A 14,337-nucleotide genomic window follows, 5' to 3' on the forward strand; every position below is an offset into this window, starting at 1 on the left:
ATGATTCTAGCTCCCATAGGCTTGGAGTTTGCACACTGCCTTAACCTAATAGGGAAGTAAGGAAACCACATAAGCAACAGTTAGTCCCCAACCAGAGACTATATCTGTATGGGTCTGCAATAGTGAGCTTGCTTGGAAATATGATATCAAAACAAGTTCACTACCGCTCCCTTGTCCTTTATGCCAAGGTTGCAACTCCTGGCCTCTTTTTTTTTTTTTAATTTTTTAATGTTTATTTCTTTGTGAGAGAGACAGAGACAGAGTGTGAGTGGGGGAGGGTCAGAGAGAGAGGGAGACACCAAATCGGAAGCAGGCTCCAGGCTCTGAGCTGTCAGCACAGAGCCCGACATGGGGCCTGAACTCACAGACCATTAGATCATGACCCTAGCTGCAGTCGGATGCCCAACCAACTGGGTCACCCAGGCACCCCTGGCCTCTCTTTAACACAAAGTGTTTGACCACCTCCACCTTGAAGGTTTCGATAGGGAAATGAAAAGATTATTACTGAGTTTCAGAAAGATATATTGGTCAAAAACTTGAAGGAAAATGGAAGTTTATAAAATATAGGTTTAGATAAAATTATTAGAAGCCTGCTGTAAAAATTGACAAGAATGCAAAACAATACTATTTTTCGTGCTTAAGAGAATTCATAGCCAAACTCCTACTGGCAATTCTAACCCAATAAAACAAGCAAAAGTGACTTGTTACAGCCAGCAGTTATATCTGGGTTACCATTATCCTTCACTGAATGATTCAACACTTAATGGAGATGATTTTTGGTTGCTCAGAGAAAGGATTCTTCTGCAATTATATAGCTCTTTGCTGAGACTCAGCATTGTGTAGTCAAAAGTGTAAGGAGCAAAACACAGAATTCTTGCTGTGAAAATCACTTCTTCTAAAGAGATGCTTCATTGCCATATAATAGTTGGCACTGTGGTGCTTTTACTTTAAAATTGCCTTCCTGCCTGGGGCTCTTCATCCAAAAAGAAGTCACTTCTTTGGGTGACTGGGTGACAGCTTTTATTTATCAATTATTCTGTAATAAATTACACTGTAGTCTACCTTATCGTGAATAAATTTTACTTCCTTTTTGACTCTTAGCTATGTCAAATTCAGACTGCATGACAGACCACAATGTTTATGAAAACAGAGTATCTCTGCAGCTATATCGTTTATTAATGGTATGTTAGTAACAAAGAAGGATAGTTTGAGTTCTCTCATTCCAGGGGAAGAGCTCTGTAACAAAGAAGTACCAAGTGGCTAAAAGTCACTTTTAGTTCGCATAACGTTTGATCCAAACATTTACCTAACACCTTCTTTGTCACTGTCGCTTGCTAGTGACTCTGGATATTTCAATGAATATAGTAGTGTCTTTGAATTGCAAAATACAGCATAAAAGAAAGTTTTTCTAGAGTTGAGAATGTTCTTTGTATTCAGGGACATCTAATTGTTAACAAAAACAAAATTCAGTTGAGTAACTTTAAAGATCATCTTGGCATTATTTAATGATTCATGAATCGGGCAGCATCCCATCTAGCAAATAGAATAGAACTCTGAAATGCTGTACAAAATGGGAGAGACTTATAGGCACAAGGGGACAGGAACAAGGAAAGAGTGGATTACCTCACCTGTGTGGTCTATCAAGCGGATTTCGTCACTACTGCTGACCAGGAAATTCCTAGTTGCCTGCTTTAAGGTTATACTCCAGGGTGAGATGGAAACTGCAGTTTCGTTATGTATTAAGCCTTGTTTTGGTGATGTGAGGCCTAGTACAAGTGACTCCATTTTGGTCCTTAAAAAAAAAAGTACACAGTAAATAAACTAATGGTGAAAAGGTGATGAACTTAAGAACATTCATAACACCTGCAGTGACCTCTATCCTAATTATTATTTTATCTATCTATCTATCTATCTATCTATCTATCTATCTATCCATCTATCAGGAGCACATGTAGGGGAGGGACAGAGGAAGAGGGAGAGAGAGAATCTTAAGAAGGCTCCATGCCCAGTGTGGCACCCTGGGACTCAATGTCACCACTGTGAGATCATGATCTGAGCCAAAATCAAGAGTTGGACACTTAACCGACTGACCCCCTCCCAATTATAAATTTATAGCCCAATAAGTTTGACATCTTTCAGTTTTCAATTATGATTTTCCTAAACTGAAATTAGAATAACTAATAACTTGTGACTTTCCCAAGAAGAGTCCCATGACTTTTACCTGTTAATTCTATGAATATCACTCTATAACTTGCCTTTTTTACCTAACAGAATGTCATAGATATATGATAGCATTTATGTAACAATGGATACATTATGTACTATATTATATATCATATATATTTCTACAGAAAAGTTTCTGGAAGTGTTCATACTTTTTTAATGTTTATTTTATTTTTGAGAGAGAGAGACAGAGAGATAGAGCACAAGTAGGGGAGGGACAGAGAGAGAGGGAGACACAGAATCTGAAGCAGGCTTCAGGCTCTGAGCTGTCAGCACAGAGCCTGATGTGGGACTCAAACTCAACAACTTTGAGATCAAGACCTGGGTCGGCATCAGATGCTTAACCGACTGAGCCACCCAGGCATCCCTGGAAGTATTCATACTTTAAGTGTTAGCCAGCAGCGGAGAACATGATGAAATGTGTGTAATCTTTAATTTAATTATTGTTATTAATTAACAAGCTAATTATTATATTTAATGTTCTATCTTTTAATACGTTTAAGTATTTTTTGGACTTTTATAGGGATGCATTTTTATTATAAAATGAATAAAAACTAATTTAGAAATGTATGCACTAAAAATTTAGTACATTTAAAAGTGTTAATATTAGATTCAAGAGTCATAAGATTATTTTATATTCTTAACATATGAATTTAGGTAAACTGTATAACTTTACCCCCAGAAAAGTATATCTAACTGGTTATCATACAAATAAAAGAAGTCAGTCAGTTCAAAATGACATATAAGGCTGAAACTGCTTTCTTGTTGTTATTTCTTATTCATGGAAAACAAGTACAAAATATGAGTGGTAGGGATCTAGGTCATGGGCCCAGGATTCTGCATTAATTCATCTCATAAAAGTACAAAGGATGATCAATCAACTTTGTCGGCTCTAATGCCATCATCAGAGTGATGATGAGCTAAAGGAAATTATAAGCTATTTATAAATTTCTCTTAAGTACCTAGAAATATTACTTTGTATTTTATGATTTTAAAAGAATAGGATTGCTTTTTAGGAACTGTATAGTGGCAAGCTTAAAATTCCTGAAATACCTAGGTATTCATGCGTCTGTTAGACTATTTGCAACAAAACTACTTATACCTTTTTTATGAATTTGAGTAAATAACATACCACTTCATCTTGACAATGATTATGCATCAGTGTTATTTCTTTAATATGCCTCAGATCTCAATGATTACAGTTGATTTTCTTTATTATGTTCCTCCTGAAAGTTATGAATTGACAAGAGGGATGATTTTATGAACTCCAGATTTCAGGAGGGGTTGGGAAGTCTAAAGTTTAGTATACGGCTGTTAGCATTTTTAACCGATAAATTGCTTTAGGTCGTACCTTAGAGAAAACAAAAGGAAATATGAGGACAAAATAGAAGTGTTGAAAAAATTGTAAATATGTTGTAAAATAATATAAGGACAGAAAATAAAAAATGAGATATTCCAAACTATGAACTGGTTATGTTCATAATACAGCCTTGACCTCTCTGAAAGAATATATTAGTGTCTCTGGTTTGTGTGCTTAATATTCACTAGAAGCTGTTAATGATGGTGGCCCTCCTAGTCACAATAATATTCTTAAGTGCCTTAGATGATTAAAGAAAAATAAAACCAAACCCAAGTACCAATTTTTGACTCATTCTTTAAAGCCTGCAAAATAACCTTATGTTAAGGTTAATGGTGTGTAACTTTTTCCAATTTATAAAAGTATCTTTAGAGATAATGCCTCCATACAGAAGGTTTATAGGATATAATGATCTCTTGGTGTTTGCATGCTGACCTAATCTAATTTGTTCATTTTTCCATCATTAGTTCTTTTTGTAGATACTGATAGTTTCCAAGACTCAGAGGGAGATGACTATTTTAGTTCTCTCACAGCCTGGCTACCAGGTGCCTTGTGAGTAGGGCAGTCTTAGGCTGAAGTTCCCTAGATGAACAAAAGTTTAGTTGCCATCAGATGTACACATGTGCTCATATACATGTGGGTGCACACACATGCAGATAGTACACACATAGTTTTTCCCTCTATTCTTTGAGCTCAATGGAGTCCCAGATAATTGTGATACAACTCTGCAAGAAAGCTTCCCTAGCAGCAGATAGGATGTTCTAGCTCTAGGATTCAGCTATCCTTCCACTTGGAGTTGGGAAAGAACTCTCATTGCACAAGTAAGTGGAATCGTAAGCCTAGGATGCAGAATGTTTGTAAGCTGTAGGGCTTGCTTGATTTTTATACTCTCTTCATGAAAGGGTATTTGTGTCTGGACAAACATCTTTAATGAATCCACCTATATCCTTAATACCCCTGGTTTTACTATGAAGCATTCTTCAGACATTTACAAGCCACCTGATATTTTAAAAACTAAAGATATCCAAAGTACTTGACATAGCCAGTTCAGCTACATTTAATTAGAAGTTTAGCAAAGTTTTGGTTAAAACCTTTCAAATATTATCTAACCACACTGTAGGATGCAGTAAAATTCAGTTTTAACATCTATATAACTCACAAAGTTTATGCTGTAAGTATTCTAAAGTAAATTTTAGAAAATGTAATACTTTGCTTCTGTAGGCACTTGTCAGAACCACTAAAACTTAGGAATATAGTTGGTTTCAAGTAGACACTAATAAAATTAATGAGATTTGTTGAAAGTTCTATTTCTGTTACCTTTGTGATTGCAACAAGTGTAGCAATATTTAGATCAAGGTATTACATATTCAGACACACATTTACTTTAAAACGTAATTCAGAAAATTTAATTTCTGAGTTGTCTTTGGGTGAATGAGGAAAAAAAATGGTATTTAAAGTTTCATTGGCACTCTGCGTTTATGCAGAGTACATTCTTTTGTGGACATCTGTATGAAATTCATTCATTTATTCAGAAAGATTTATCAAATGTCTCCTATATTTTAGGCAGGCACCATAAGGGTAAATACAATCTGGATCCTGCCTCAGGAAGTGTACAAGTATGTGGACAAGGCAGGTGCAAAATCAACTCTTGAGCCCTTGTTTTGGTTTTATAATTAGTGTGTACTCACTTAAAACATTTGATTAATAAAGTGGATAACTCCATTAAAATCATCCAAAACATGTATATTTTAAAAATAAATTTTCTGTTTTTAAAATATGTAATCTTTAGTTGTAATCAAACGTTATTTATCATTTATTATGCTTTTTTAAAAAACCTCCAAATTTCTTGCTTGTGGTTGATTTTTACCATTGATTTCTAGGCTCATTGAAACCTATTTTCACATGTGTTTGTGTCATTGGTCTATTAATAAGGAATAAACAAAAGAGCTTTTAATTTATCTGGAAGCTTTCGAAAACATTTTTTCTTGGCACTGAGCACAGTTGACATATATAAGGAAGAAATAAAGAGGAAGTAAACAGAAGGAATAGTATTTAATGATAGGAGAAAAGTAGAGACTGAGAAAAAGTTCTGCAGATTGAACTTTGATCTGATTGCCAGCTGGGTATCAATAGCTTATTTGTTAAAAGCCTTTAACAGTCTTCTGTAATTATAAGTATTGTGAAGTAGGCCTGGGAGCTGGAAAAAGAAAAAGGATCTAAGAGAATGCTTTCTGTAATTTAAGAACTCATTTCCTGAAGTTGATCTTTGTTTATAGCTCAGAAATGTCTTAGAATCTCTGTCTCCCATATATTGCAGTTCTTAAATTGTAGAAACTTTGTTATTTGATAATTTTAGGTGAGAATATAATCCATGAGTGCTTTCATTCAAATTAGAAGTGAAAGAACTTTTGTGGTTGAGACAATTTTGAATGGTGAAGTTTTATATCATCTACCTGCAGATATTTTTTTTCCCTGAAGATGATGCTCTGTTTCCCTGAAGATGATGCTCCTAGGAAATATTAGTTAAGATCTGATGGAATTAATCAGTGGGAAATTTTCCATATTTGCTTCCTACATGAAGCAAATTATGATTAACTTGATGTGTTTTATTACAGTTTTATTCTGATGGTCAATAAATATTTTTGAATCTTGAAGATTATTTTTTTCCAAATGGTTGTAGCTACAATAGTTAAGAACAGTGGTTCCAGAAACAGATTCCATTGTTTCTAGACTGAGTTCCATTCCATTTAAGTTGAACTCAACATTTTATTTATAAGACTTTGGGCATTCTGTGTTTCAGTTTCCCTGTATTAAAATGGATGCTACTGTTATGATATTATTATATCTACATCAAGAAGATGTGAGAATTAAACAAGTTCATATGGAAAAGCAATTGTGGCACATAAAAATTGTTCAATAAAGGTTAAAGCCTGATAGCTATTATTATTGATATTTCAGTTATTATTTGTTGATGATAACTCATAAAGCAGTTTCTTCCATGTGTGAATTTTGGTAAAAATTACATGTACACGCACACACACACACACACACACAGATTTTCATAGTCAAATAAGTTTATAAGACCCTGAATAGGCAAAATAAATTTCTGTCTTTATATGCTTGTGTGCATTGAAAAATTTTCAAAGCTGTGTATAGTAGTGTGTATAGATTATCTCTGGTTTATTGACCACATAACCTTTCAGTATAAACATGAGGATAGCTCACAATGGAGAAGACTTTTCAGGTAAGAAAAAAGTCCAGGTCATTTAGGGTCTATGACTCCTGCATTCTTGAATACGAAAAGCCAGTAACACTCCCCAGACATTAAGACAAAACCAAACTAGCTCCATGTATTTCAAGCATCAGCCATAGGGAGAAATACCCCCCAGTAATGCTGGTTGGGATCCCGTAGTTTAGGAGAACCCAAACAGGTTTTGATTTCTTATGAACTGGCCATTTCTGGAGTCCTCTAGGAATGAGGCTGGTGAAATGCTTTTGGTGACTAAAACTCCCTAAAAGGTTTGAGAAGTGGTTAAACAGATTTTTATATATGTAAAAATTCACTGAGATGTACATGTAAGTGTGTGTTTTAGTACATCTGTGTTATTTCTCAATTAAAAAAAAAAAGCCCTAGATGACCATCACTGGTATATAATGTGTGTTGTGAGAAATGATTCAGAACTTGACTTCTGTGTTGGGATGTAAGATCATTTTTTCCATCCCTGAAGTTAAGTGATCTTGAATTTTGGTATTTTTTTTTCCTTTCTCTCCATTATGAAAGAATTTGAATTAGATGTCATTGCAGTATGCTACTTGTTAAGAATTTAAGATGGTCAGGTAAATAAAGGGCAAAATAAGCAAACAAAAATGTTGATTTTATTCAGGTGTATTCCTGTCAGAGCTCAACCACAGTATTGTGCTATTTAGTTAAATAAATGGTATTATTAAAACTATTAATTGGGGCACCTGGGTGGCTCAGTTGGTTTAATGTGCAACTTCGGCTCTGCTTGTGATCTCACCGCTTGTGGGTTCAAGCCCCGCGTAGGCCTCTGTGCTGACAGAGCAGAGCCTGGAACCTGCTTTGGATTCTGTGTCTCCCTCTCTCTCTCTGCCCCTCCCTCCCTCTCTCTCTCTCTCTTTCTCTCTCTCTCTCTCACACACAAATAAACACTTAAAATTAAAAAGTATTAATTTATCCAACATAATTATTAATTAAAGTTGACATTTTCCAATAAAATCAACTTACTTATAATAAAAATCTACATTTCTTTGATCTTCGGCAGGGAATATGAATTAAGCAATTCCTCTAAGCAATTCTTTTGTCATTTTGGTGACATGAAAAAGAGTTTGAATGGATATGGCCATAACGTATATTTCCTTTGTTTTCAGAGCGAAAAGCGATTAACAGTTATTTCCGTATTACTGTGTTTATGACACTTGTAAATTGATTGGTGGTATTAGCCTAGTGGGGTGATTGAACAGAAGACTTTGAGTTTCTTTGTGTCATCCTTTCCCAGTTTGCAGGTGTTAGAGTGATTCTGATCACGATTTAGGCTTATGGAAATGTGCTGGTCTTCCTCCCGGTAAAACCTAATTCCTGAATCCAGGGAATAGTTTACCCTGGCCTGACAGTCGCTCTAGAATGAGTTTTGTAAAGGGACACTTGAGGTCAGAGGGAAGCGAAGGTGACATCTATCCCATCATGAAAATGTCAAATGGCCTTATATGAGACACTCGCTCGTAACAGCTCAGTGATTCCTAAGCCCTTTTAGTGTGAGGAGAAAATAAAAATTTAAACAATTCCAAGTCATAGCACTGCCCCAGCCTATTACACAAATCCATTGAGTTATTTTTAAAATTACAATTTGGATGTCAGTATCATAATATATCCCTTCCTGCTGACTATAATAAAAGTTGCTGGTCTATTTCAAGCTTCCTGAGGAGAAAAATGTTGTTTAATGATTTGGCATGCATGAAGTTAATTCTGATCTCTGAAATTCATAGTGTCTGAAACAACTTAATGCTGTTTCTTAGTGAACAGGAATGTCGACACAGCACTTTTGGGGGGCTGTTTACATTCCATGCCTTCTTTAGAAATGGCAGACGGGCTGTCGCTGACATGGCTGCTTTGTGTAAGCTGCTGCTGTAGAAATGAGAGTTTTTAAACATAGTGACCCTAAGAGTTGCTTTTTTTTCTTTAGACTTGCTTTGTTGTCTTTGCCCCTGAGAGAATTCACCTGAACATGTTTTTGAATAATTAGTGACAGAAAGTGCCAAGATGTGAAAAATGTCACCAAGATAAAATTTACTATTCCCAACCAGCTGCCTTTTTAAGCTGCTTTTGGTCCATTCACTACACTATCAGATTTTATTCATTTTACAGGAAAGTAGGAATCTCTTTATTTTGGAATTCGGGAATATAAATTTGTGGTATCTCATTTGCTTAAAGGAAAAAAATGATTTATGATACAATGGGACCATTAGAAAACCAGAGTGTCAAAGGTTTTGAGTAAACATGACACCATTACTGTCAAGTATAAAAAACAAGTGGTTATTAGGAATTATTATTATTCAGAACATAGTAACAATAGCTGAAGACCTTTTGATGCTTACTTTTAAAATCATTTGTGTTTCTGTTCAGTTTAGAGTGTTGGCATATATGCATAAATGTAAATAATAGTCCAAAGTGACTATGTACTCTTACCACATTTTATTTCTCTTTGCCTTTCTGTACTTTATTAACGGAATTTAACAGACTCCAATGGAAACATTATATAAAACCAGTGAATTAAGAATCAAAGCATAAAAAAATACCGAAAGACATCCAGAGGTTGTACTAATAGCTACCCAGATATAAATAATTACTGTAAATTTGGCTATTTCCTTTAGTTGGACCATGACATTACAAACACATAAAGCAATAAGGATCAAATATTGTATTTATGATGAACTTGTGCTGGATATGAATGGATATGGCCATACACATATACACACATACACTTACATTCAAAGGGACCTCAACATTCTTTTTATTTATTTTATTTTTATTTTAATTTTAAAAAATTAATGTTTATTTATTTTTGAGACAGAGACAGACCATGAGTAGGGGAGGAGCAGAGGGAGAGGGAGACACAGAATCTGAAGCAGACTCCAGGCTTTGAGCTGTCAGCACAGAACTCATTGTGGGGCTGAAACTCACAACCCGTGAGATCATGACCTGAGCCAAAGTCGGGTCAGACGCTTAACTGACTGAGCCACCCAGGTGCCCCTCAAAATACTTTTTAAATGCTTATTTATTTTAAGAGAGAGACAGAGAGAGAGAGAGAGAGAGAGAGAGAGAGAGAGAGAGAGGGAGAAGGCGGGGGAGGGGCAGAGGGAGAGGGAGAGAATCCCAAGCAGGCTCCGTGCTGCCAGCACAGAGCCCGACATGGGGATTGATCCCAGAAACCGAGAGATCATGACCTGAACCGAAATCAAGAGTCCGACGCTTAACCGATTAGCCACCCAAGTGCCCCAGGACCTCAGATTTTTCTGAATGTAGTTGCAACAGAAGAGGTCTGATAGCATGGTAGCCTTAAGGGACACCTTCTGGCTATTTTCTGTTTCCATGCTAAAAGTATGCCAGTAGATGTAGTCTACCTTTTGCTAAAGAAATCTCCTTACTGTACTGGAATATTTTAGGCTTAGTTCTGATTTCAACAGACTGAATGGCCACATTATAAATGTCTTTATATAGAAATGTTAAAACATACCCAAAATAGAGTAGTATAAAGAATCCTTATATGCATATATTACACAGTTTCTGCAATTCTCCATATGGTAGGAATTCTTTTATTCTTTTTTCCCTACATCAGTTAGCTACTTGTGCATTGCATGCCATGTGAAAGCAGATTAATTTAATACAAGAAACATTTGTATTAAGTGTTTGTTATTTTTTTATAAAGTTTATTTATTGTTGTTGTTTTTTAAAGTTTATTTACTGAGAGAGAGAGAAAGAGAGAGAGACAGAGAGAGAGAGAATCCCAAGCAGGCTCCATGCTGCCAGTGCAGAACCCAATGCGGGACACAAACTCAAGAACAGTTAGATCATGACCCGACCTGAAACTAAGAGTCTGATGCCTAACTGACTGAGACACCTGGACGCCCCCATTTATTGTTGTTCTTAAGTCTACTGTGTGCTTGGGTGTGTAGAGGAGGAAAAATATCTTTTTTCCTTCTTTCCTTTTAGGTTCTTGGTGGGTCTCTATAACAAAAGACAGACCAACAAGAGAAAAGCATACAAGTTTATTAAAGTAAGCTTTATGTGACACACAAATTTTCAGAAGGAAATGAGGAGCTGAAGAAACATGTTAATGCTAGATTTTATGAACAGCAGAAAGTTGTGGAAAGTGTAATAGAAGAGAAGGAGTCTGGGCTGAGTGTCCAGTGCTGTGGAAACCTTTAGCAAGGTCTGCTCATTCAGATTCATCTCCTTGCCCCTCTGTCTTCAGAGGTAAGAATGCTCTGTTTCCCTCCAGGTATAGGGAGAGCACCTCTCACAGGTGGGTTTTAGACCTACGTCAGAGGAAGCTCAGAATCCTTCTCGCACTGCCCTTTCTAAAATTCCTTCAGCTTAAAGAAGGTGTTCGAAGGGTGCTATATCTGGGGGTGGCATATCCTGAGACTTGTCGGGTGATACTGCTGATTTTAACCAGTCTGGATCGATACCGGCTGGGCCAACTTTTGCAGTTACGTGCAGCCAGCAAGTCATCTGGGGCTGGCTCATCTAAGAGGGCTGCCCTTTCACACTTAGTGGCTGCCTGCCTATTGGCCAGGAATTACAGAGGGTGACGGAGTAATGTCTCTCATCGTCCAGCAGTCTAGCTGAGCAGCTAGAGAGAGAGGCAGAGAGAAAGAATGTACCATTCTTCTGGAGGCCTAACCTCAGAGCTTGTTCTCTTGGTTAAGCCAGATTCAAGACGTTAGGAAAGAGCTTCTTGGTGGGAGAACCTGGAAAGCTGGGTGAAAAGCACGTGGAGACATGGAGGGGAGGATAAATGAAGCTTTTTGTTATCAATCTACCGCATCGCCACCCTTTAAAAAATTTTTAGAGCATTTTAAATCTATATCATTTCACCACTAAGTACTTTAGTGAATAGTCTTATTTTTTTCAGTAGTTAGATGTTATAGCTATTGTAGAAGTCATACAAATTAACCATACTCTTTGGATCAGAATATTATTCCTGGATGTTGTACCCTAATTATCAGTAACAGCAAAATTATCAACTGTCAGTACTAGTAGTAAATGTCATTTGTTATTCTGTGCTAAACATACGTTACCTCGCTTAACCCTCCTAAGGACTAAAACTCTTCATTTGTAGAGATGAGCAAGAGACGTTGTTGGATAAACTGCCCAAGATCACATGGTAGTGATAATGTTTTGGGGTGACGGTTGGGGGAGTGTCCAGAACCGAGGACCAAGAAAGAATTCTTTTTTTTTTTTTTTTAATTTTTTTTTTCAACATTTATTTATTTTTGGGACAGAGAGAGACAGAGCATGAACGGGGGAGGGGCAGAGAGAGAGGGAGACACAGAATCGGAAACAGGCTCCAGGCTCTGAGCCATCAGCCCAGAGCCCGACGCGGGGCTCGAACTCACGGACCGCGAGATCGTGACCTGGCTGAAGTCGGACGCTTAACCGACTGCGCCACCCAGGCGCCCCGGGAATTCTTTTTTTTAAGAGTACTTCTTTTATTCTTTTTTAAAAAATGTTTTATTTATTTATTTATTTATTTATTTATTTATTTGTAATTAATTGTCAAATTCATTTCCAGACAACACCCAGTGCTCATCCCAACAGGTGCCCTCCTTAATGCCCATCACCCATTTTCCCCTCTCCCTCACCCCTCCATCAACCCTCAGTTTATTCTCAGTATTTAAGAGTCTCTTATGGTTTGCCTCCTTCCCTCTCTGTAACTTTTTTCCCCCTTCCCCTCCCCCCTTGGTCTTCTGTTGAGTTTCTCAGGATCCACATATGAGTGAAAACATATGGTATCTGTCTTTTTCTGCCTGACTTATTTCACTTAGCAAAACACTTTCCAGTTCCATCCACATTGCTACAAATGGCCAGATTTCATTCTTTCTCATTGCCAAGTAGTATTCCATTGTATATATAAACCACCTCTTCTTTATCCATTCATCAGTCGATGGACATTTAGGCTCTTTCCATAATTTGGCTATTGTTGAAAGTGCTGCTCTAAACACTGGGGTACAAATGCCCCCATGCATCAGCACTCCTGTATCCCTTGGGTAAATTCCTAGCAGTGCTATTGCTGGGTCATAGGGTAGATCTGTTTTTAATTTTTTGAGGAAGCTCCACACTGTTTTCTAGAGTGGCTGCACCAGTTTGCATTCCCACCAACAGTGCAAGAGGGTTCCTGTTTCTCCACATCCTCTCCAGCATCTATAGTCTACTGATTTGTTCATTTTAGCCACTCTGACTGGTGTGAGGTGGTATCTCAGTGTGGTTTTGATTTGTATTTCCCTGATGAGGAGTGATGTTGAGCATCTTTTCATGTGCCTGTTGGCCATATGGATGTCTTCTTTAAAGAAGTGTCTATTCATGTTTTCTGCCCATTTCTTCACTGGATTATTTGTTTTTCAGGTGTGGAGTTTGGTGAGTTCTTTATAGATTTTAGATAGTAGCCCTTTATCCAATAAGTCATTTGCAAATATCTTTTCCCATTCCATCAGTTGCCTTTGAGTTTTGTTGATTGTTTCCTTTGCAGTGCAGAAGCTTTTTATCTTGATGAGGTCCCAGTAGTTCATTTTTGCTTTTAATTCCCTTGCCTTTGGAGATGTGTCAAGTAAGAAATTGCTGTAGCTGAGGTCAGAGAGGTTTTTTCTTGCTTTCTCCTCTAGGGTTTTGATGTTTTCCTGTCTCACATTCAAGTCCTCCATCCATTTGGAGTTTATTTTTGTGAATGGTGTAGAAAGTGGTCTAGTTTCATTCTTCTGCATGTTGCCGTCTACCAGCACCATTTGTTAAAGAGACTGTCTTTTTTCCACTGGGTATTCTTTCCTGCTTTGTCAAAGATTAGTTGGCCATACATTTGTGGGTCCAATTCTGGATTCTCTTTTCTATTCCATTGGTCTATGTGTCTGTTTTTGTGTCAATACCATGCTGTCTTGATGATTACAGCTTTGTAGTAGAGGCTAAAGTCTGAGGTTGTGATGCCTCCGGCTTTGGTTTTCTTCTTCAATATTACTTTGACTATTCGGGGTCTTTTGTGGCTCCAAACAAATTTTAGGATTGCTTGTTCATCCTTGGTGCAAAAAAGGTGATTTTATTAAAGCATGGGGACAGGACCCATGGGCAGAAGGAACTGCGCTGGGGTTGTGAAGAATGGCTGGTTTTATGCTATGGAGAAGAGAGGTCGACTCAAAAGGGAGGCCTCCAGAGGGACTTTGATATGCTAAAGAGGACTCCTAAGTTTACTGAGGTCTTGCTATGGTCATGCTAAGGTTGCTTTCCATCTAGTAAGGCATTAACATCAGGATGGTAGAGAGTTCCTGGAGAAATGTTATACTCTGTATTTGTCTCAAGTATTTGTCAGTGGGTTTCAGGTTATGAGGATATTTAATTTTACCTGCTGTTTCCTTCTTGCCTTTGTTCCCCATATCATTATGGACGGGTGATGTTGGGGCTCCAGAAAACTGAGTCTATACGTTTCTGCAGATTAGGCTATTGATAAGATTTCCTTTTTCTTGTAATTTAC

At 37.1% G+C, this 14,337-nt stretch overlaps 1 protein-coding gene across 9 annotated transcripts in view; it reads left to right on the forward strand.

Annotated features, from left to right (window-relative positions):
* CHL1 (cell adhesion molecule L1 like) overlaps positions 1-14,337 on the forward strand; it is a 201,240-nt gene that overhangs the window by 104,716 nt on the left and 82,187 nt on the right. The window contains exon 1 of one of the 9 annotated variants that reach the window (XM_043587952.1): positions 10,947-11,072. The exons of the other annotated variants lie outside the window; for them this stretch is intronic. The gene's annotated coding sequence lies outside the window, so the exon portion shown is untranslated. Of the gene's footprint in view, positions 1-10,946; positions 11,073-14,337 lie in introns of those variants that run through there. 9 annotated transcript variants of the gene reach the window in all.

Source organism: Prionailurus bengalensis, chromosome A2, assembly GCF_016509475.1.
Source record: "Prionailurus bengalensis isolate Pbe53 chromosome A2, Fcat_Pben_1.1_paternal_pri, whole genome shotgun sequence".
In the NCBI taxonomy this organism is placed as follows: domain Eukaryota; kingdom Metazoa; phylum Chordata; class Mammalia; order Carnivora; family Felidae; genus Prionailurus; species Prionailurus bengalensis.